This window comes from Chiloscyllium plagiosum, chromosome 10 (genome assembly GCF_004010195.1).
Source record: "Chiloscyllium plagiosum isolate BGI_BamShark_2017 chromosome 10, ASM401019v2, whole genome shotgun sequence".
Lineage (NCBI taxonomy): Eukaryota > Metazoa > Chordata > Chondrichthyes > Orectolobiformes > Hemiscylliidae > Chiloscyllium > Chiloscyllium plagiosum.
In genome coordinates, this window is record NC_057719.1 from 68,223,535 (window position 1) to 68,246,783 (window position 23,249).

Here is a 23,249-nt window from a genome sequence, read left to right on the forward strand (position 1 = left end):
AAGGCACATAAAGATTAGTAGTAAACGAAAAAGGGTAGTCTATAGCAGATACTGGAGGCTCAATGCAGAGAGACCATAGAGGAGTCTAAAAAGAGCAGATTGGCAACCTTAGAAAAGGAAGTTAAGAAGGCTTATGAAAAAACATTGGAGGGTAAAATAATGGAAAACTTAAAGGGCCTTTTTGAAAGAGGAAAAAGAGAATAACTAGGGAAAGAGTAGGGCCCATGAGGCACCATGAAGGTAATCTGTGAACACATTGGTGCAGTCCTCAATGAGTACTTTGCCTGCATGGTCTTTGGTGATCACAGTGGAAAAGATGATGCCGGTATAGGCATTAGACTGGAGGACTGTAAATGATCAGAAAAAGAAACATACTGAGAGAGAAGGTACTATTGAGCTTATTAGCCTTAAAAGTGGATACATCCATAAACCTGGATGAGATATAACCTAGGCTGTTGAGGGATGCGAGGGAGGACTTTCAGATCCTTTCTGGCCACAGGTGAGTTTCCCGAGGATGAGAAGACTGCTAATGTTGTCCCATTATTTAAAAAAGGAAGAAGGGTTGGATTGGGAAACTACAAGCTGACCAATCTAACCTCAATGATGGAGAGGTTATTGGAAGAATTCTCAGTGTCAGAATGAATCAGCACTTGTAATGAAACAGATTAATCAGCAACAGTCAGCATGGATTTGAAAAGGTAAGGTTGAGATTCACAAATTTGATCAAATATTTTGAAGATATAACCAGAAGTGTTGATGAGGTCAACATATAGTTTAGCAAGGCTTTTCAAAAGGTCCCTTATAGAAGACTATATAAGAAAGTAAAAGCCCATAAGATCCAATGCAATTGGCACATTGGATCCAAAATTGGCTGATAGGTAGGAAGCAGAGGATGATGGGAAGCAAATGTTTCTCTGACAGGAGATGTATTGCCAGTGAAATTCCATAGTGCTCAGTGCAGGGCCCTTGCTACTTGTGGTGTACTTTAATGATTTGGACTTAAATGTAGATGGTACGATCAAGAAGTTTGGGGATGACAAGACATTTGATAAGATGATAAATAATAATAAGATGAGCCTTAAATTGCCGAGAGATATCTATGGACTAGTCAGCTCAGCAGAGCAATTGCAAATGGAATTTCGCCAGGAAAATTGTGAGGTAGTGCACGTGGGGAGGGTGAACAATTACACCATGAATGGTAGGACCCTGGAGAGTACTAAAGATCAGAGGGATCTTGGTGCGTATATCCACAGATCCCAGAAGATAGGGCAGAAAGAAAAGTGGTTTGAAACCACATGAATACTTGCCTTTATTGACAACAACATGGAACACCAGAGCAAGGAGACAATGCTAGAACAGTATAAAACACAGGTTCGGCTAAAATGGCTCTGTATTTAGTTCTGGTCACCATATTATAGGAAGGATGTGATTGCATGAGAAAGGGTGCAAAGGAGATTTACTAGGATGCTACCTGGGCTGGAGGGCCTGAGTGTGAGGAAGGATTGGACAAGATGAGTTTGTTTCCCTTGAAGCAGTGAAGGTTAAGAGTAACCTGATAAGGTATATAAGATTATGAGAGGCTTTAATAGTGTTGATAGGAAGACACATCTTTCATCAATAATGAGTTCAAAAGCCTGGGGGGGCATAGATTTAATATAAAATGTAGAAGGTTAATAAGGCAGTTGTGGAAAAATCTTTTCACCCAGAGTCTGGAACTCACTGACTGAAAGATTGGTTGAGTCAGAAACTCCCCTTATATTAAGCGGTATTTACATCTTCACTTGTGTTGCCACAACCTCGAGAAAAATGGGCAAAGAGCTGGAAAATGGAATTAGTGTGGTCAGATCTTTGTTGGCCAGTATGGGTATGATGACTCTTCCTGTGTTATAAATGGCTTTAAAACCATATTGACTTTATGTTATCCCATTTATATTTTCTAAGTGTCCTGTTATTGCATCCTTTTATGACTGCTAATGTTAGGCGAACCGACTTGTAATTGCCAGTTTCTCCCTCTTTCATTTCTGAAATTATGGGTTTACATTTACCACCCTCCAATCTGCCAGGACTGTTCCAGAGTCTATAGAATATTGTGAGATGACAACGAATGAATCCATTATCTCGATGGCCACCTTATTATTGTACCCTGAGACACAGATTATCAGACCCTGGGGATTTATCAGCTTTTAGTCCCATTAATTTCTCAAAGGTGTTTTTTAAATTAATGCTAATGTCTTTTTGTCTGCTTCCCAAAAGACCCTTTCTTCCCTAGCATTTCTGGGAAGTTATTTTTAACTTCTTTTGTGAAGACAGAATAAAAATAGTTGATAATTACATTGCCATTTCTTTCTTCTCCATTATCAATTTTCCCGTTTCAGTCTACAAGGGACATATATTTGTCTTTACTAAACTTTGCCTTGTTACGCACTTGTAAGAAAATCTTTAAATTCTTGCAAACGTATGCTCATACTTTATCTTCCAACTCTTAATCAATCTCTTGGTGTTCCTTTGGTGCTTTTAAACTAGTCCCAATCCTCAGACTGGCTACTTTTTTCTTGATATTTTACATGACTCCTCTTTGGATCTAACACTATCCTTACTTTTCTTTTGTTAGTCACTGTTGGACATTTCCTATTGTATTTTTACACCAGAGAAGAGTGTGTAACTGGTGCATTGTATACATCTGTTCCTTATTTATGAGCCATTATCTATCCAGTGTTATGACTTTTGATGAAAATACCAATCTATTACAGCACACCTTATACCTCATATTTTCCTTTGTTTAGATTTAGGATTCAACTTGGTCCACTTCCTTTCTATCCCAATGAAGAATTCTGTAAAACTCTGATTACTTTTTAGTAAAAGACCTCATACAATAAATATAACTAACCTTTCTAATTTCATAATATTTTTAAAGCCTGTTCCCAAGTTGGTCTAAGTAGCCATGCTTCAGGAGTTTATCCATCAATGTATTAACATGAACATGTTTTGTTCAAATTATATGTGGAATGGAGTCATCCATGATTATTATTGTAACCATGTTATATTGTTACGATATGGAGACAAACTGCCAAACCAAACCAGCCTCTATATTAGCCACAGAGTAAAAACTTCAAAGACCCCAGAATTGACCCCAATTGTTCCTAATCAAACTTTTCAATAACCAATCCCAGATACTGTGAATATTCAATTCCAGACACCAGCTCGTATCTTAAACAAACAAATTAGCAATTTATTCACAGTACAGTAACCTTAACAGCACAAAACATTAATATGTTAGAATTGGGTATAAAGGATGTGATAAGTGAACACTTAGAAAAGAATAGCCAAATGGAGTGGTATCAACACAGATTACGAAAAGATAAATTATGTTTGACAAACTTGTTGGTATTTTTTGAGGGTGTTTACTCACAGCATAGACAAAGGAGAACCAACAAATATGGTACACTGATTTTTAGAAGGTTTTTGATAAGGTCTCACAAAGGAGTTTAGTAAATAAACTTAAAACATAAGGGATTACGGTGAATACATGAGTATGGATTGAACGATGTGAAAGCGAGAGTAGGAATAGGCTGTTACTTATGGGTATCACAAGCATCAGTGCAAGCTTCACAACTGTTTATAACCAGTATAAATAGTTTAGAGTCCCATTGTAATATTTACAAGCTTGCTGCTGACACAAAAGTAAATGTAACGTAAGTTATGCAATAGATGCAAGGGGGTTTCAAGAAGACAGGAAGGCAAAGTGAATAAGCTAGAACATGGCAGATTAATTGAAATTTAAGTACAAAGAACAATACAGCACAGGAACAGACCCATCAGCCCACAAAGCCTGCACTAGCATATGATGCCTTTCTCAACAAAAAACATTTGCCTCTATTTGGTCGATATCCCTCTATTCCCTACTTGCTCATCTATCTGTCAACATGCCGCTCAAATGTTGCAATTGCATCTGCCTCTACCTCCTCCTCAGGCAGCACATTCCAGGTACTTATCACCCTTGTGTAAAACACTTGTCTCTCACACATCTCATAGAGTCATAGAGATGTATAACACAGAAACAGACCCTTCCATCCAAATCTCCATGCCTGACCAGATATTCCAAATTAATCTAGTCCCATTTGCCAGCATTTGGCCCCAATCCCTCTAAACTCTTCACATTCATATATCCATCCAGATGCCTTTTAAATGTTGTTATTGTATCAGCCTCCACCACTTCCTCATTCTACACATGCACCACCCTCTCCATGAAAAAGTTGCTCCTTTCCTCCCTTTTAAACCTTTCTCCTCTCACTTTAAATCCATGATTTCTAGTTTTGGACTCTCCTCAGGCAGAGAAAAGACCTTGGCTTTTCACCGTATTCATGCCCTTCATGATTTTATAAACCTGTACAAGATCATCACTCAGCCTCCAACACTCCAGGGAAAATAACTCCAGCCTATTCAGCCTCTCCTCCAGCTCCAACCCTGGCAACAACCTTGTAAATGTTTTCTGAAACCTTTCAAGTTTCACAACATCCTTCCAACAGCAGGGAGACCAGAATTGCATGCACTATTCCAAAAGTAGCCTAACTAATGTCCTGTACTGCCACAACCTGACCTCCCAATTCCTAAACTCAATGCTCTGACGAATAAGGCCTTTAGACTTTACCCCTTTTCCCTTAAACCTATGTCACCTCAACTGACATTTCTATTGTTGGAAAAACAGACTCTGACTATCTATTCTATCTATAACTATCTGGTGCCCCCTCAGCCTTCGATGTTCAAGTAAAAACAAACCAAGTTTGTCTAATCTCTCCTCCTAGCTAATCGCCTCCAAACCAAGCAACATCCTGGTAAACCTTTTCTGCACCGTCTCCAAAGCCTCTACATCCTTCTGGTAATGTGGCAACTAGATATGTACACAATATTCCAAATATGGCCTAGCTAAAGTTCCATACAGCTGCCACATGGCTTGCAATTTTTGTACTGTATGGTCCATCTGATGAAGGCAAGTATGCCGTATGCCTTTTTGGCTAACTTATCCACTTGTGTTGCCACTTGCAGGGAAAATAAGTGTGAAATTATTCACTTTGCTAGAAAAAAAGAGAAAGGCAGAATATTTTTTACTTGATGTGAGTCTGGGAAATGCCGGTATCCTAAAGGATCTGGGTGTCCTTTCTATGAGTCACTATGTGCTGGCATGCTGGTACAACAAGCAATTACAACAACAAATGATATATTGGCATTCGTGTCAAGGTGATTTGAGTGCAGAAGTAAAGGTGTCTTGCTGCAGTTCTTCAGCATCTTGGTGACACTGGATCTGGAGTATTATGAGCAGTTTTGGTTCTTTTACCTAAGGAAGGACATACATTTCATAGAGGAAGTGCATGGCGAGGTGCCAAATTAATCCCTTGAATGGCAGAATTGTTTTATGAAGATGTGGCACCTCTATTCTCTATAGTTTCAAGAAAGACGGGTGATGTCTTTGAAAAGTTAAAAATTCTTACTGGGCTTGACAGGGTGGATTATAGATAGGCTATCGTCCTACTCGTTCTTCTAGTCACAGGAGAATAATCTCAGAATAAGGGCAGACCATTTAAGACTGAAATGAAGAGGAATTTCTGCATTCAGAGGATGGTGAATTTTTGCAATTCTTTACCTCAGAGAGCTGTAGAAGATCAATCATTGACCATGTGCAAGTCAGACATCAATAGATTTCTGCAGACTAACGATGTTGAAGGACATGGAGATAGTGTGGGAAGATTACATTGAGGTAGATGATCAGCTGTTATCTAGAATGGCAGAGAATCCTTCGTTGGCTGACTGGCCTAATACTGTTTCTTTGTTTCTGCGAGACTGGAATAGAAGGAGAATGAGAAACTGGGTCGGAGCAGCTTCTGTTTGGCAGGGTGATGGGGGCAGAAGGGATAAACTTGTGGGGGGATGGAGAGAGAGATTGAGATGGAGGAAGAGAGAAAACTGGGAGGAAGAGACACACACTGAGACAGAGGTGGAAACTGGGATAGTGGAAGGTAGAGAGTGGCACACTAAGATAGAGAAATTGCCAAGAAAGAGAGAGATTGAGACACTGGGATTGAGCTTGTGATAGACAGACTAGGATAGGAAGGGAGAGAGAGAGCGAGAGACTGAATGAGGGAGGTGTACTGGATTAGAGAGAAGTGAGAGACTAAGAAGGCAGAGAGGCTGAGATAATGGGACAGTCTGAAATATAGAGTCTTTGATAGACAGAGAGATGGAGACTAGAATAGAGATTAGGATAGAGGGAGAGTCTGGGATTGAGGGACAGATAGATGGCAAGACAGAGAGAGAAAGAGAAAGAAATTAGGATTGAAGGAAATGAGAGATTTGAAAGAGACAGAGAATGAAATGGAAGAAGAGATTGGTATAACAGGAGGCTCTGCATGGATAGAGACTGAGATAGAGTGAGAGACACTGGAATTCACTGTGTGATGTAAACCATGGGACTTATATGCATGCTTTTTAATGATATTTGGGGTGAGTTTAGGTCGGGATTTTGAATTAATAATGCTGTTTCTTCTCCGCGTCCGAAGTGAATAATGAAATTGTAAGGACCATGGCAATGAATTTTAAAAATATATTTTTGAAGTCTGGCTGTAGATTGAACGGATTTGTGCACGAATGGCTCAGCATGGTACATAATAGGGCCTCAAAGATTTGTTAGAGGGAGTTCTGTAATTTTTTTAAGCTTAAGGGAAACATAATAACTCAGATACTCTTAATTTCAGTTTTAACTTTGAGTAGTGTTAAACAGAATGGCTGGAAAGAGCAGTGCTCGCAAGAATATAGTGAGTTAGGTCCTTAGATGAAGAATTCATGTAAGTTTTAATTCAAATAAAGACATGTAAGTGTTTAAGCTAAGGGCAGTGGAGCTCAAGTGTATGATAACTCCTGGAAGAAGCAATTGCAGTTTCAGTTTATCAATTGAAGCCTCGACTGACTCAAACATACCAAGGTGTTGGATCTGGGGATTAAACTGTGAATACAGTGTGAGTGGTGTTTGTACTGTACCAAGGATGAGTTTTGGATACTATACAAAAACTGTTTTGTTTCTTTTCATTTTATAAAGGAGTGTTTTGGGATTAATGGGATTATATTTTTACTGTGCTTAAAACATTTGAGTTTGTATTGTCATTAGAGAGTTTGATTTCCTCTTACAGTACAAAGATGATTTGTTCTATTTTGTAACATACTTCAATTTTGTTGTAAAAACAACATCTGCATGATTGTCAGCTTCTGGTTCAGCGAGAGACCACTTAGTTAAAACCAAAACAAGTAAGAGAGAGACCCCCACCTAGAGTACATTGTGCACCCTTGCTAGACTCAGTGCTTCTGAAAAAAAGTGGTGTTCAACATTGAAGATTACTGATTGATTAGTTGAGGGTGAGTGCGGTACTTCGCATTCAACAGAAGGTTTTCTTGTTCAGGTTTCCCTGATGCCATGAGATATCATGGGGACAGAGTCAGTGTGACAGATTCCCAGACAACTCCCTCCTGACTATATACAATTGCACAGCTACTACTGCTTGAGCTGTCCTGCATTATGCTGTTGGTGTCTGGGATATTGTTTGTTTGGTATTTTTCCATGCGTATGACTATGCCAATGTGTTGCTTCACTAGTGAGACAGTTCTCCCAATTTTGGCACGAGCCCCCAGATACTGGTGAGGAGGATATTACAGGGATATTTGTAGCAGGTTGATACAACTAAGTAGTCTGCAGGGCCAGTTCAGAGGGCAGTTCAGAGTCAACCACATTGCTCTGGGTCTGGAGTCACATGTGAGCCTGAGCAGGTAAGGATGGCAGATTCCCTTCACTGAAGGACATTGATGAAGCAGATGGGATTTTACAGCAATGGACAATGCTTTCAAGGTCATTGACTTTTAATTCCATGTATTTTATAAAATTCATAATCCGCCATGGCCTTGGTGAGTTTTGAACCCATGCAGAGTCCTTTTGTCTTCTGCCCAGGTTAGCATGAATTTTCGGATGCTTTAATGTTACGGGACAGATTGTAAGCCAGAAGACCTGTGCTCATTGCTTCAATTACAGGACAACTCTGTATGTGGCACTTGTGGCAGACTTTTCCTTTCCAACATTGACTTGTTCAGTGATCAAAAGGGGTGCAGTAGATGATCTCATCTAACTTCAGCAAAGTTCCAAGGCGGCATTCCCATCATCTCTCACCAATGGAATGACTCTGAATGATTGATGGCCATGCAGCCAGGATAACTCCTTTTTTAGACTATTTGGAACATAGGAAATAATGTCTCAGGATCACTTATGTTCTTAGGAGAGTGAGATGGGCCTTGGTTTAATATTTCATTTCAAAGAAAATTATCTCCAAGAGTGTAGCACTACTTTAGTACTGCACTGGAATGTTAGTCTAGGTTTGTACTCAAGTGTCTGACTCAGCTCTTGAACTCACAATCTTCTAACTGAGAAGTGAGAGTGCTGATCACTGAGCCACATCTGATAGTTGTCCCATTCTGTCTGAGTTTCCCATTGACAACTGTCTGAGCACAATTATGATGTGGCTCCATTCTAAAAATGGACTGTAATTGACATCAGCAAAATGCCACAATTGTAATAGCTCAACTTTGAATTAACTCACGGTTGGTTGTTTCCGAGAGGGAAATAAATTTTATTGGTTACTAAATAAGTCAATAAAACGCAAAGCAAATGCTAAATTATAAATCACACTATGAGCTAGTGGAAATAGCTATGGCTGCCTGTGATATAACTGAAATCAGAGCAGTTTTCTTTTCATTCTTTTACTGATCTGAATGTCAGGACTACATTGATACATTGGTCTATAGGGTTTGTGCTCACAGGCATAGCAAACACAGCTCAGCAGCCATTTAGCAAGACCTTCCATAAAGCTAAGCAGTGCTGCCTGCTAGTTAGGTCAGAAAACTGGGTTGTGGGGCCGCTGATGGGGCAAAATTACTCTCTGGCAGAGATGTTGAACCATTTCCTGCAAGGGGCCACTTTTCAACTATTTTGCACACAAGAAGCTGCCAAACAAATTTCAGAAGATAAGATTTGGTACAACATTAAACACTAATTTAAAAAAAAATGTCAAAGCAATAAATTGATAATTTATAAAAAGGAATAATTAATAAATATGACCACGAAAAATTAGCAAACATTAGAAGCTACCTCACCTTTTAAATTAAGAAGCAGAGCTAGAGAGACAAACCAGGCCACAAATCCTGATTCCAAAGAAAGGGATGGGACTGGGAAGTACAAAGGAGTTAGTCACAACTATCACTGACCTTGCATGTGCTTCTGGTGGCATGCACTTTAAGCTGGCCTTGGTAGAATTCATTGAAAGGTGAAGAGCAAAAGCAGCTTGCCTGTTAGCGTCAGTTTTACCTTCTCCTGGCCTTAACAAAGAACAGTACAGCACGGGAATAGCCCCCTTGGCCCACCAAGCCAATGCTGCACATGATGCGTTTTGCCGCTACACGATCTGTATCCCTTTATTCCCTGCCTATTCATGTATTTGTCAAGATATCTCTCAAACATTGCTATTGTAACTGCTTCCTACCACTTCCTCTGACAATGCATTCCTGGCCGGATCTTTGTAAAAACTTGCCTCTCACATCTCCTTTGAACTTTCCCCCTTTTACCTTAAACTTATGTGCCCTAGCAATTGACATTTCTACCTTAGAAAAAAAAGACTCTGACTATCCATTCTATCCATGCCTCTTGTAATTTTGCAAACCTCTACCAGGTTGACCATCGGCTTCTAATGTTTAAATGAAAATAAACCAAGTTTGCCCAATCTCTCCTCATAGCTCAAGCCTCCAAACCAGGCAACATCCTGGTAAACCTTTTCAGTAGCCTCTCCAAAGCCTTCACATCCTTCTGTTAATTTAACTAGCAAAACTGTATGCAATATTCCAATTGTGGCCAAATAAAAGTTCCACACAGCTGCAACATGGCTTGCTTCTTATACTCTATGCCTTGACCAATGAAAGCAAGCATGTCATACACCTATTTGATCACCTTAGCCTGCTTTGTGGATAGGCTTTTGAGGTTGAAGGAAGGGAAGGTTGCATGTGTGTATATAACCAGATGACTGCGATCTCCAGGTTCCCACTTTCATTCATGAATATCCTCCCACATTCTCCATTCCACAGACTAACTTCCTCTCGTAGACTCACTCAGTCCCTTTCAGACTCAACCTCAGACTCTCTCCAATAGATTCACTCACTTTCATAGACCCACTAATTCACTCATTCCCCTGGCCCCATAAGGTTCAGTTATTTTAGTTCCTGTTGCTGTAGCTCCACTTTCCCATGTCCTCTGTGGCTTGCCCTGCCATCTTGATCCCTGTGTTTCTTTGTGAGGGGACTGGAGAGGACCATAGAAGGGAGGGCATAGCTAACAATGGGGTGGCCTTGGATGAGGCAGAGAGCTCACCCTGCCTGTGAGAGCAAAAGAGAAACTATTCATCTTCACACTTGTTGCTGTTCCTCTGATCAGGTGAGACTGCCACCAGCATATGCAGGGGAGACATGGCTTGGGATTGGAGGAATAACTCCTTGAGAATCAGTTATTTCCATTTCCTTGCAATTTGAACAGTGGTTCCATGGGTCGCACAGAGAGACATGATGGGCTAGATCCTGCACAATTTTGAACAGGCCAGCTCTATGATTGCCAGTCCTCCAGGGTTGCCCAACAATCCCTCAACTTAATATGAGTTTCCTGGACCCTACCGCATGAAAGCAAGATGAGCAGTCAAAAGGGCATTTGAAAAAGGTGTTTTCGTTTTCATTTTCATTGAATATTTTTCTTTGTTATTTAATAAAATAATGATTATGTTTAACTGAATGAGGCAGAAGGAGGGAGGGATTACATATGGATACTTCTGGAATATGCCAAAGCCACCAGTATCTGGTCAGACTTGTACTCTCGAAGTAAGCGGCCTAATTGTTGTTGCAGCAGCAAAAAGACAGTTAAAGGAAAGGCTTGAGACTGTCAGCAGACTAGGAACATCAGTGAAATCGTAGGAGATCCAAATAGAGTCAGGATAACTCTCTTAGTGAGAGTATCGAGAATTAGTTCCTAGTGATGATGAATGGATTTCAATAAGAAATGAAATGATTTGACACAAAAATAAATCATTGGAGGAAAAACTAAAAGCAGCATATGGACCAACAGCTGTATTCAAATAAAACTCCTCAGCTTTGGCTGAATTTGTTCTTACATTGAACATCTGCTCATTTCGCTCCACTCATTTCTTCCAAATAAAAGATATTGCTCTGGGAATCTATACACATTCTACAGTCCTACTATATGGCTTCACTCAACAATGTACATCAGTGACACTTTCTGCTTTCACTTCAAAGTCATTGACTTGGTTTCCAATTTTTACCTTACCTTTGCCTTCACGTGGCTCAACTCCCTTCAACAACTTCTCTCTCTCCAATTCTGAGAGTGGACAATCACTGGTATGTACTGCATTATGATGCTCCTGTGCAGCACCTTGGGGCATTTTATTATGTTGAAGGTGTTATATCAATTTAAGTTGTTGCATTTATACCTTGGTTCTGCTTGTCCATTAAGCCTTTCTCTCTTCCATCCTATCTCAGATTTTGTCCTTTCCTCCGCCTATGTGCCTTCCCCCTCTTCTGTATTTGCTTAAAAATAATTTCATCTCTAAATTTTTCCAGTTCTGAAGAAAAAGGTCACTGACCTGATGTGTTTACTCTTTGTCTTTCCACTGACGCTGGCTGACTTGCTGAGTATTTCCACAAGTTTGTGTTTTTAATAACACTGCAACTCAGAACTATCCTATTAAAATGTTGAACAGGGGCAGGATTTCCAGCAGGATGGGAAAGATGAAAATCATTATATATACATAAAGGTAATTCTAACCCAACCTACCAATTGTGAAACTCCTGGTTGGGTTAGCTAGCCACTTTAATCCTAGAATAATTTACGCTCCATGAAGTCAAGTATATATAAAATCAGGTGGTATGTAAAACTGCACCCTTACCAAACCAAGCAGTACCAAACCTGGCAATTTAAGTCAAAATTAATTTTAATGTTGCTTTCTCACATCCATGGCTAGTTACAGACATTTTTGAACATACTTCCAGTGACCATGGACCTAATCAGAATTACACCGTTCTATCATTTGGCAGGGTAGTAAAATAAAACTTCTACCAGGATAAAAAAAACAAAAAGAAAACCAGCTTAAATGCAGTGCAAACAGAGTAGGTGATGCATAGCATTAGGGTAAGAGCCCAGTGTCACTGAGATGAAGATATGGCTTTCAATCTTTGTGTTCCTAACATGTTCTTTGTTGCTGTGTTAGTCCAAGAGAAGTTTAGGCATTTTCCTTGGTGAAAAATGTCAGGAAAGTCTTTTTCAGCCTACTAGCTGTTGGCAGTAATTAAGGTCTGGGAAAAGGTTATCCAATTTCCTGTTCAGTCACAATTGGATAAAGGCATATTAGGGATGGGGGAAGTGAGAACGAAGAAATTAATGCCTCATAAAGGTTTGATTAGAAGTGAATTTTGTAATATTAAATGAAAATGATCGAGCCTTCTTCAAATACACCCCCTGAGATCTTCGAGTGTTATTTTTCAAACTCTTCTTCTTAAGCAGTGTCTCAGGGCGAAGGATGGCTTGCTTCCTCTTTACTTTGATAGGTTCTCAGGTGCCTGATCAATCCAATGTGTAATCTGCAGACACTGATGCATCTCGGAAAGGTTGTGTTTGAAGAAGCAGGTAGGTAGACTGTTTGGAGGTTTGTGCTTTGTCTGATGCCTCAACTTTATCTCCACATGTTCGGACAAAATCCCTCGATGCGTTCACTCCCTTCCTGAATGAACGGTCTCCACTTTGGTTCACCACAAGTCAGGGTCTCCCATGAGGCAACAAGTATATTCAACTTCTTCAGGGGAGTCCTGGGGATATCTTTAAAGTGTTTCAGCTCTCCTCTTCCTCAGTGATCAATTGCCATAACAAAGTTGCAAGGAGGAAAGTTTTTTTGGGAGAATGGTATTCAGCATATGAATTGCACATCCTGCCCAGTGGAGCTGAGTTTGAGTCAGTAGCATCTTGAAACTGAACAAGGGAGAAAGTACTACTGTCGGACAGCCTTCATTGCTGCCACATTTGGAGGATTTTCTGAAGGCACCATTGATGTGTGCGTGAGATGCCAGCTGTGGGTTGTCTACGTAGCCAAAGAATAGAAGAATAATATGATCACCGCTACCTAGTAAAACATGGTCTGAGTCGTTGATTTGAGATCATGGTCCTCAAATACTCTTATTGAAAGGACAGACAGCTTTTAACTCAGCTCTGCTGGGTTCTGCTTCTGTCAGAATGACTCAGATTCAAGCCTCTCCCCAGGGTTTGAGCACATAATCTAGGCTGACATATAAATGCATTTCCGAAAGAATGCTGAATTGGTGAAAAGATCATCTTACTGATTAGATGTAAAAATCAGGCCCCAATTGCTTGTTCAGATGAAAATAAGGGATCCTATAGCACTATTCAAAGAGGGAGCATCCATTTCTCTTTATGTTCTGACTAGAACATCATCCTTTGTACAAGCACTATTGAAAATAGTGTGACCGATTTGCTGTTTCAAAACTAATTTGGTATTTAGTTTGCTGTATGGTAACACTCGCAGAAGACAGAGAGTAATCGTATATTGGACATTTATCGGGGTTGGTAAGCTGGAAGTATTGAGGTATCACAAAGATCAGTACTTGAGCCTCAAATATTTTCAACCTGTATCAGTGGCTTAGATATAGGAGATTGAGTAGAATATATCCAGGTTTGTTGTAGCTGGGAAAATGAGGCAGCAAGGTTGCAGTGGGGTATGTAAGTGGGTAAGAACATCTCAGGTGAAATACAATGCTCTGAAGTCCCAGTTATCCACTTTGGTAGGAAAACCTTTTATGGTTATAACATTAATTTTATTTTGTGATGATAGTTTCAAATCGAGAGAAAATGCAAGAGTACTGTGAGCAATTCTGAAATTGCCCAATAACAAAGCTGTATGGCTGGTTGCTAGTGATCATAGAAAGGCTTAGTTCATTTCATTGAGAAGAAGACGAAAGGTATGGACACTGGGAGACAATGGCATTAGTCTCTGAGTCTCAAAAAAGTCTCAGGAAGGTGTGCAAGCTACTAGGTTGTAAGCAGTTATGCTGCAAACTATCCATTTGCTCTGAAGAAGAAAGACAGTTAAGGTCAAGAATGGCTAATTAGCATTTGCACCTCAGTACACAAATTGGTTTAGCCATGGGGAAGAGGCTCGCAGCCTCATTCTGATGAAGGGCTTTTGCCCAAAACATTGATTTTTCTGCACCTTGGATGCTGCCTGACCTGCTGTGCTTTTCCAACACCACTCTAATCTTGACTCTAATTTCCAGCATCTGCAGTACCCACTTCTGCCATGAGGGAGAGGAAGACATTTTTGAAATTAGGTTGCTGGCATCCCTACAAATCAGTAAATTCCAAAGACAAACAGCAGGAAGGGTATGTGGTCAGCAGAGAGAAAATGCAGCTTGACTTTGCAAGCTACACAGCCTGATACAGGAGTGAGACTGTCTCTAGTTGAAAAGATTCTCTCTTCATCCTTCTACAGATTCTAGGAGATTTGTTCTGGCATCACTATGAGGAAGAAGGAACCGTGAAAGATACTTATTGCTGGTAATAAAACTGAGGAAAACGCCTAAAATGGTTACTAGAATTAGCGACTTGACAAAATAGTAGTACAGAAATATTTTGGAATCTGAGAGAAATTGTACACTGCGTTCTTAAAAAGACTGTAATTCTGTGCAGAGCATGATACATACATGTCATATTCTGTGGTTGAAGTATAATTTGCATACAAAACAAAAACAGTGTTTAGTCAAAATTGTTCTTTAGTTATTTATTTCATTAATTATTTGTCTAAAACATTTTAAGACACAGTATCTTTTAGATACTGCAATTTTAAATCTCTTTGGAAAGTTAAGGTTCTGTACAAGAACTGTAGCAAAACAAAAAAAATTATACTTTTTGAATGTTGAGTCTGAGAAACATTTGCAATCAGAGGAACTTGGGCATACTTGTACAAAAGTCACTGAAAGCTAACAAAGTAAATTTCAGGTAGAAAATTGTTTGATTTATAATTACCAATTGCACAGGGCTGTGGGGATGGGTGGATAAAAGGTGTCAACAAATTCAATCAGCCATGATCATATTGAATGGCAGGGCAAACTCAATGGGCTGAATGGTCTACTTCTGATCCTAAGCTACTAAAATGCAAGCACAGCAAACAATTAGGAAAGCAAGTAATATGCTAAGTTTTTTGGCAAAAGGATTTAAATATAAGAACAATGAAGTCTTTCAACTCTTAGACATGGCATTGGTGAGACCATACCTAAGTACCTGCTTGCAGTTTTGGTCTCCTTACTTGAGGTAGTTCAATGCATTCAAGGTTCACTAGATTGGTTCTTGGAGTGTGGGGATTGTTATATGACTATTCAAGATCATATAAATGGCTTTGAGTTATGAAGAATGACACTTAATTTAATTGAAACACATCAAATTCTTAAGAGGCTTGACTAAGTAGGGGCTGAGAAAATATTTTCTCTGGCTGGGAAAAACAGAATAAGGCATCAGCCATTAATAAGGAGAAATTTCTACGCTGAAAAACATTATGAACCTTCAAAATTCTCTACCCCAGAGAGCTGCAGATTTTTAGTCATTGAGTGTACTTCAGACAGAGTTTAATACATTTTTTGATAACTGTTAATAAATGGAAAAAGTGGGAAGGTGGATTTGAGGTAAATGATCAGCATTGACTTTGTTAAATGGTGGAATAAGTGCAAAAGATCGTGCAAAGCGTCAATTGATCTTCCCATTCCTATTTTCTAAGCTCTGATGTGTAAACATTGGCTGCCATTGATCCATGTAGCAGTGACCAAATTTCACAAAGTAATTCAATAAGTGTGACAGGCTTGTGGGTTATATATAAAAATGGGACCATCATTGATTGAAATGCAAATTCTTTTATTATGAGAAGTGTTGGTAACTATTCTTTGTTGCTGAAATCAGTTACGCATGAGAAATTGCAGGAAGAACTTTACTCACTGTATAGTTTAGTACATTGGAATTCCAGCAGCTTGAATCACTGTGCAATTTTTGAAAAGTCATTATCTTACAATGAGAATCTTAGAATCTCTACGGTGTAGAAGCAGTCCATTCGCCACCTCAAATCCACACTGACCCTCCGAAGATCATCCCATCACCCCCTAACCTATTCCCATAACCATGCGTATCCCATGGCTAATCCACCTAGCTTGCACATCCTGAACACTATTGGTAACTTAACCTGCACATCTTTGGACTGTGGGAAGAAACGGGAGCACCCAAAGGAAACCATGCAAACACGGGGAGAATGTGCAAACTCCACACAGACAGTGACCCAAGGCTGGAATTGCACATGGGTCGCTGGCACTGTGAGGCTGCAGTGGTAACCACTGAACCATCATCACAATTGTTTTGAAATTTAACTCTTCCATCTCATTTTGCAAAGTCCAGTGCTAAATCTATTATTCTGACATATCTGCAGCGTGGAAAATGTCACAATTAAAATTAAACAAGGCACTGTTGGTTTATGACAGCAACTAAATTACTGCCTTTATTTCTAAAAATACGTCTCAATTTTAAACTTACTGAGCGCTTTTATTTTCCAGTATGACCAGAATGTACGATAATTTCAACAGTGATGTACTGGAGCTTTGCTAAATAATGTTAAGGTAAGTTGCTTGAATAGTTAGCCTGTTCAATCATTTTCCTGTCAATGTTTGCAAAATGTCATGATTTACAGATAGACTTGTCTGATGTGAATTTGCACATGCTGTTGTACAATCCAAACAAAATTCTGCAAACTACACAATTTTATCTGTTAAACTGTGTCATACCCACATCATTCAAATCTTTACTCTTGGATGAAATAGGTGAACCTGCAATGATGATTGCCATCAAGCATGGCAACAAAGTACAAAACAATTTCAATAGGAAACATTCAGCTATTACAGATGGATTACATGTAAGAATCCTGGGGCTGGATTTGTAAATTACCTATTTTCTTTATAAACAGATGGTTATCAATGTAACTATTCAATTTCCGAAGTGGAATAAAAAATACAGGACAGATTTGATGTCAGGATTTTGGGGCACTATAAACAATATGTAATTTAGGTGGAAGTTGACATAGAGCAAGAATGGCACCAGCAATTAGACAGCAGGCTTTGTTTCAGTTATCAGAGTCAGTTTCTGATTTGGGACACTTATTCAGACCAAATAAGATTTGATAAGGCAAGATAGTATCCTGGTCTATCTACACTGCTTAGTTCTTGGCTTAGAGAGATGACACATACATAATTTGCAGGAATTAAAGAAAATGACATCAATATGTTTTCATAGGCATTTGTCTTTAGTGTATAGAGGAGGCAATGGCCTAGTGGTATTTTTGCTAGGCTATTAATCTAGAAACACAGCTAATACTCTGTGGACCTAGTTTCAACTCCTGTCATGCCATCTGATGGAATTCGAATTCAATTAAGAATCTGGAATTAAAGGTCTAATGATGACCATGAATCCACTGTTGATTGTCAGGAAACACCTGGCTAGTTCACTAATGTCCTTTAGGGAAGGGAATCTGTCATTTTTACCTGGTCTGGCCTAAATGTGAGTTCAGATCCACAGCAATGTGGTTAACTCTTAACAGCTCTCTGAGCAATTAGGGCTGAGTAAAAATGTTGGCCTTGCTGGAGACGCTCACATTCTGGAAGTGAATTTTTAAAAAATTTGAAAGCAACTTAATGGAGCAAAACAACGAAGAAAAAAAAGAAAATGTTCTAAGTGGATTCAAGTAACATTCTACAAAAGATGTCAAGGCCTTAGACAGGATACAGTGCAGATTTACTGGATTTGTATCAAAAATATGGAACACTAGTTTTGCAGAGTCTAGTGAAAATAGAATTGTTCGCTTTCCAACAGAAACGTTTAAGGGGAGATGTAATGGAGGTGTTCAGAATCATGAAGGGCTTTCATTGAGTAAGTGAAGGGAAATTGACGTGGCAGACAGTCAGAAACTATAGGACCACATTGAAAATAATTGTCAATAAAACAAGCGGCAAGGTAAGGAGAAACACAGGAGTTACACAATGTGATATGATGATACAAAATATTTTCTCAACAAGGTGCTGCAAACAGATTATTTCAATGAAGAATTGTATTACATCTAAAAGAAAAGACTTTGGAAAGCTGAGGGGAAAGATCAGGAGAACAGGACCAAACAGATAATTCTTTCAAATGTTAGCCTAAAGAAGATTGGCCAAGTGAGAATAAATGTCTTTCAAGATTCACAATAACTGTACATAAACATATTGCAGTAAAGGGGAAAGTTTCAGAATTAAGGCAAAATGTTTGTAATATTGAAGCAATTACTGTTAAATTAAAATTAATTAATGACAGCTATTCATTTCCCTTTCATTAAATAAAACCATTTATCAATTTCAAACATGCTGTTATTTTTCTGAATTTCACTTTGTGGACTATTCAAAAGGCTGGTCATATGCCACCCCTTCTAAATCCAGACACCAAACAGTGGTAGTGAGTTGTCTTCTTGAACCCTAGTTTTCTACAGCAACTTGATAATATTCAGTAAACAAAAAAACTCCGAAAGAACTATGCAAACTGGAAATCAGAAACAAGAACAGAAATTGCTGGAAAAGCTCAACAGGTATGGCAGCATCTGTTGAGAGAAATCAGACTTAACCTTTCAGGTCCAGTGACTATTCTTTACTGGAACGGAAAAGTTAACTCTGATTTCTCTCCACAGATGCTGCCAGACTTACTAAGTTTTTCTAGCAATTTCTGATAAAATTCAGTGATTTGTCAGGCCATGTCAGAGGGCATTTTAAGAATCTATTATATTGCTGTGGGACTGAACACAAATACAGACCAGACTGGATAAAGTTCCCTGCTGCAAAAGGCATTAGTGAATCAGTGTTTTATTAATGAGAATTGAACAATTTCATGGTCACTTTATATTACTTGCCTTTCATTTTCAGATTTTTAAATCACAATTCAAATTCTCAAACTGCCATGATTAGATGCATTGTTTTATTGATTTAATACAACTGCTGTGATTTTCATGATTAACGGTTTTGGGATAAATGGGTTATGATGATTATTATAGATCTTAGGTACCTCTATATATCATTGTGTTGTAATATAAGCAAACAGTTAAGACATTTTCTATGATCGAGTACATTCATCTAAAGGACTTAGCATTTAAAATCAGAGAAATGTAGAAGTTACTTTTGCAACTGGCCTCCCAATTCCTGTCACATAATATTTTAAAAGTTCTAAAGGATGTTGTCTCTGCAGGGATTATAATGTTAGAGAATTGTCAAAATAAGGATTGGATAAATAATTTGGGAACTGTGATAAACTTTGCAAAAGTATTTAAGTATTTTCAGTATTTAAGTGTATACTCTGATTTACTTTAAGAATCTTTTGAGAAACTGCCATGAATCTTTTCACAGACAATATTCCCAAAAGGTTATTATGTGTTTATGATGCAAGTACTTTAATTTAATTATGATACAGTTATTCAATAATCTCACTCCTGTCAATAATAGATGATTCAAGAGATTCAAATGATTATCACAAAGTTTAAAAGCTAAACTAATCTCATAACTATAATTGGAACAATAATAGCCTTGAATCTACTCCTCAACATTTTATCATTTTTTTGTACAGAATTTCCTATTAAAGCACAATTAATGATGTATGCTGTCAATTGCATTGTTTTTCAATCGAATTTTCACAATATGAATTTTCACTAAAAGAAAATAATGCCTTTTCACTGCAGTGAATATAATGGTGAATCTGATGTTTCAGAAACAACCAATGATTTACCCTTCCCACCAATAAAAAAGTGAATGCCATAATAGAAAAGTCTGAGTAGACATCATCCTCCAGAGAGAGGCTTCGGAGTGTTATTTAGGCATAATGATACTGTATCTATCTTGTCTAAAATCACTAAAAATTCATTTACGTTCAGTTACTGTAAAATCCTGCATGTGGTAATTTCCTGCATCTGAACATGCCCATTTTATTGTGGGCAAAACAAAGCCAAATAGAACGCTGTAAACACATACAACAATTAATTGATCAATCAACAAACAGCTCACTCCCCACATGGTCGCAAACAGAACAGAAGGAGACAGCGAGCACCAGTTACTTGATGATGCAAATTGAGAACCAGTATCAGAAGAAATATACCAGCCTGAATAAAGAAGGAACAAACTTAAAAAGAAACAGTGCAACACTGTTCCCTTTCTTTGCAATTGTGCCTGGCTCTTGAGTGTTTAAATCACATTCTGGTTTTATTTCAAGTTGTTTTAAAAGAGAGTTTTGTTTAGAAGCTTCAGACTGACTATCATCAGTAAGTGCCAAAGAGCTGTGGAGATAAGGAACAGACTGGTGTTTTCAGAGAGCTTGTGGAAAATCTAGGGTGAGCGGGCATAATTGCAGAATAATAAATCCCCCATTTAAGACAGAGATAAAGAGGAATTTCTTTATTCACAGGGTAGTGAATCTCTCAGAAATTCTTTCTCTGCCTCTATATCTCTCACTATTATGGAGGCACTAGAAAGTTTAATAGCTAGCGGTCTTTCATTCACTTTTCTCTGCAAATTCTGAGTTGGTGGAGAGATAAAAGCATTTTTAAGGAGAGTGAAAGGATGAAGTCTTGACCAGTGAATGAAAGAGAGCATCTCATGTCAACAGCAAAAAACTAAAAGGGAATGAAGAGAAATGAAACAACTTATTGAGTCCTGTGAACCAGACTGGTGCTATTAAACTGAGTTTCCAATGTTTATTTTTCTTTTTCCATCCTTTATAACTGTTTGTGGGAGGTGAGGTGTAAAAGAAAGTACAAGGTTTTAAGCTATCAATTAATATTTCCTAGTTACAATTGGTTAAATATAGTTACTTTCTTGTTCAGTACCGAAACCTGGTGAATATTTTCTTTTAACCTGTGTTTGTCAGCTAAATAGGGGAGATTGGATAGTTTGACTATGTTTTTTCACATTTGTGATGACTTTCAGAACAGTGGAACTTGATTTCCAGCACATAACTGTAGTGACAAAGTTTGGGGGCTTGTCCAGGATTTTGGAAAAAAGACAGTATAAGATTAGGTGTGGAGTTTGCCATTGATAAAGGGAAAAAGGTAATGGCAGATATTGTGCTGTTGAAAGTAGGATGGTTCTAGAAACTGCTTTAGCCTTCCTGCAGGTGGAAGAGATATCCCAGACAAACGTATAAGAGATCACAAAAGCCAGTTTGGCAAGTAACTGAATTGGCAAGTAAATCAGAAATGGAATTGCCTATTAGAACTAAGAAGACAGAGATGATTAAAAGATGAGCAGTGCTTAATATAAGAGAGACTGGGTACTCCAAGTATTGCAGCATTGGAATCTGTTCATATAAAGTTACCGTTAGAGCATGAGGAAAGAATGAAGAAGCTGGGAATGGAATTGAAAAGAGTAAAATGGAAATGAAGATAAAAAACTTAAAATACTGAAAATTAGATCAGACATTGAAAAGTGAAGCAGACTCAATGGGCCAATTTGCCTACCACTACTCCTACATTTTATGGTCTCATGATAGCCAAAATGTTCCTTAATGTTTAGGGTAATTCAAATAAAGTATTTGGCATATCTGCATTAAGTGAGGCTCAGGAAGCAGATCCTAGGTAAAATAGGGGAGCACAGACAGCTCACACTTAAGATGAGGCAAAAGGAGTTCCAGAAAGCTATTATATTGAGAACAGAGTTCTGATCAGGAATTAGAGACACCCACACAGGCTTGAAGATGAGGAGGGTATGTTTATTCTTTAGATATTGGCACAGGGAAGATATTGTAAGGAGCAGGTTGTAAGTTTGTTCGCTGAGCTGGTAGATTTGTTCTCAGATGTTTCATCACCGTGTTCGGTAACATCACCAATGAGCCTACAATGAAGCGCTGGTGTTCTGTCCCGTTTGCTATTTATGTGTCTTGGTCTGTTGTGGTGGGTGATATCACTTCCAGTTCTTTTTCTGAGAGTTTGGTAAATGGGGTTCAAATCTACACATTTGTTAATGGAGTTCTGGTTTGAATGCCAGGCCTCTAGGAATTCCTGTGCAAGTCTTTGTTTAGCCTGGCCCAGGATGGATGATTTGTCTCAGTCAAACTGGTGTCCCTCTTCATCTATGTATATGGATACCAATGATAGTTGGTCATGTCTTTTGGTAGCTAGTTGATGCTCATGTATCCTGGTGGCCAGTTTCCTGCCTACCTGTCCAATGTAATGTTTGTTGCAGTCCTTGCAGGGTATTTTGTATATGAAATTAATTCTGCCAGTTGTTGGTGTAGTGTCCTTTAAAAACATCCAGAGCTGTTTCAGTGTGGTGGTTGATTTGTAGGCTACCATGAAATCTAGGGGCTGGAGTAAAGGCCCTAGAATTCCTAAAGGCCTGATATTCAAACTGGAATTCCAGTAACAAACACATCGATTTGGACCCCATTTACCAACGTCTCAGGAAAATAACCGGAAGTGTTATCACCCACCACATCAGACCAAGACATATAAATAGAAAGTGGACAGAACACCAGTGCTTCATTGGAGGCTCACTGATGATGTTACCCAGCATCGTGACAAAATGTCTGAGAACAAATCTACCAGCTCAGTGAGTAAACTTACAAGCTGATCCACAAACTGAGCTACAAATCTTCTCCAGAATTGCATATTGTAAAGAGATATTGCAACTAGCACATGGAATTCCTATGGCACAACATTTAGGAGAATGAAAAATTCAAACATCAATAAACAGGCACTTTACGCGGCCAAGACATCACAAGGACAGAGTGCAATTCTGTAAAACATGTCATGCATATCAGGTAGTCTCTGCCTTCATTATGTTCTTTTTCTCAGGGGGTGGTAAATGGGATCCAAGTTAATGTGTTTGTTGATAGAGGTCCAGTTGGAATGCCATGCTTCTAGGAATTCTCTTGCGTGTCCCTGTTTGGCTTGTCCTAGGCGTTATCCCAGTCAAAGTGGAGTCCTTCCTCAACCATATTTAAGGATACAATTGAGAGTGGGTCATGTCTTTTTGTGGTTAGTTGATATTCATGTATCCTGGTGGCTAGTTTT

General features: G+C 38.7%; 1 long non-coding RNA gene across 2 annotated transcripts in view; it reads left to right on the plus strand.

The window, feature by feature from the left end:
* LOC122553981 overlaps window positions 1-23,249 on the plus strand; it is a 43,277-nt gene that overhangs the window by 5,774 nt on the left and 14,254 nt on the right. For both annotated transcript variants that reach the window (XR_006312892.1, XR_006312893.1), the window contains exon 2: window positions 16,735-16,797. This is a non-coding gene — a long non-coding RNA (uncharacterized LOC122553981). The remainder of the gene's footprint in view (window positions 1-16,734; window positions 16,798-23,249) is intronic.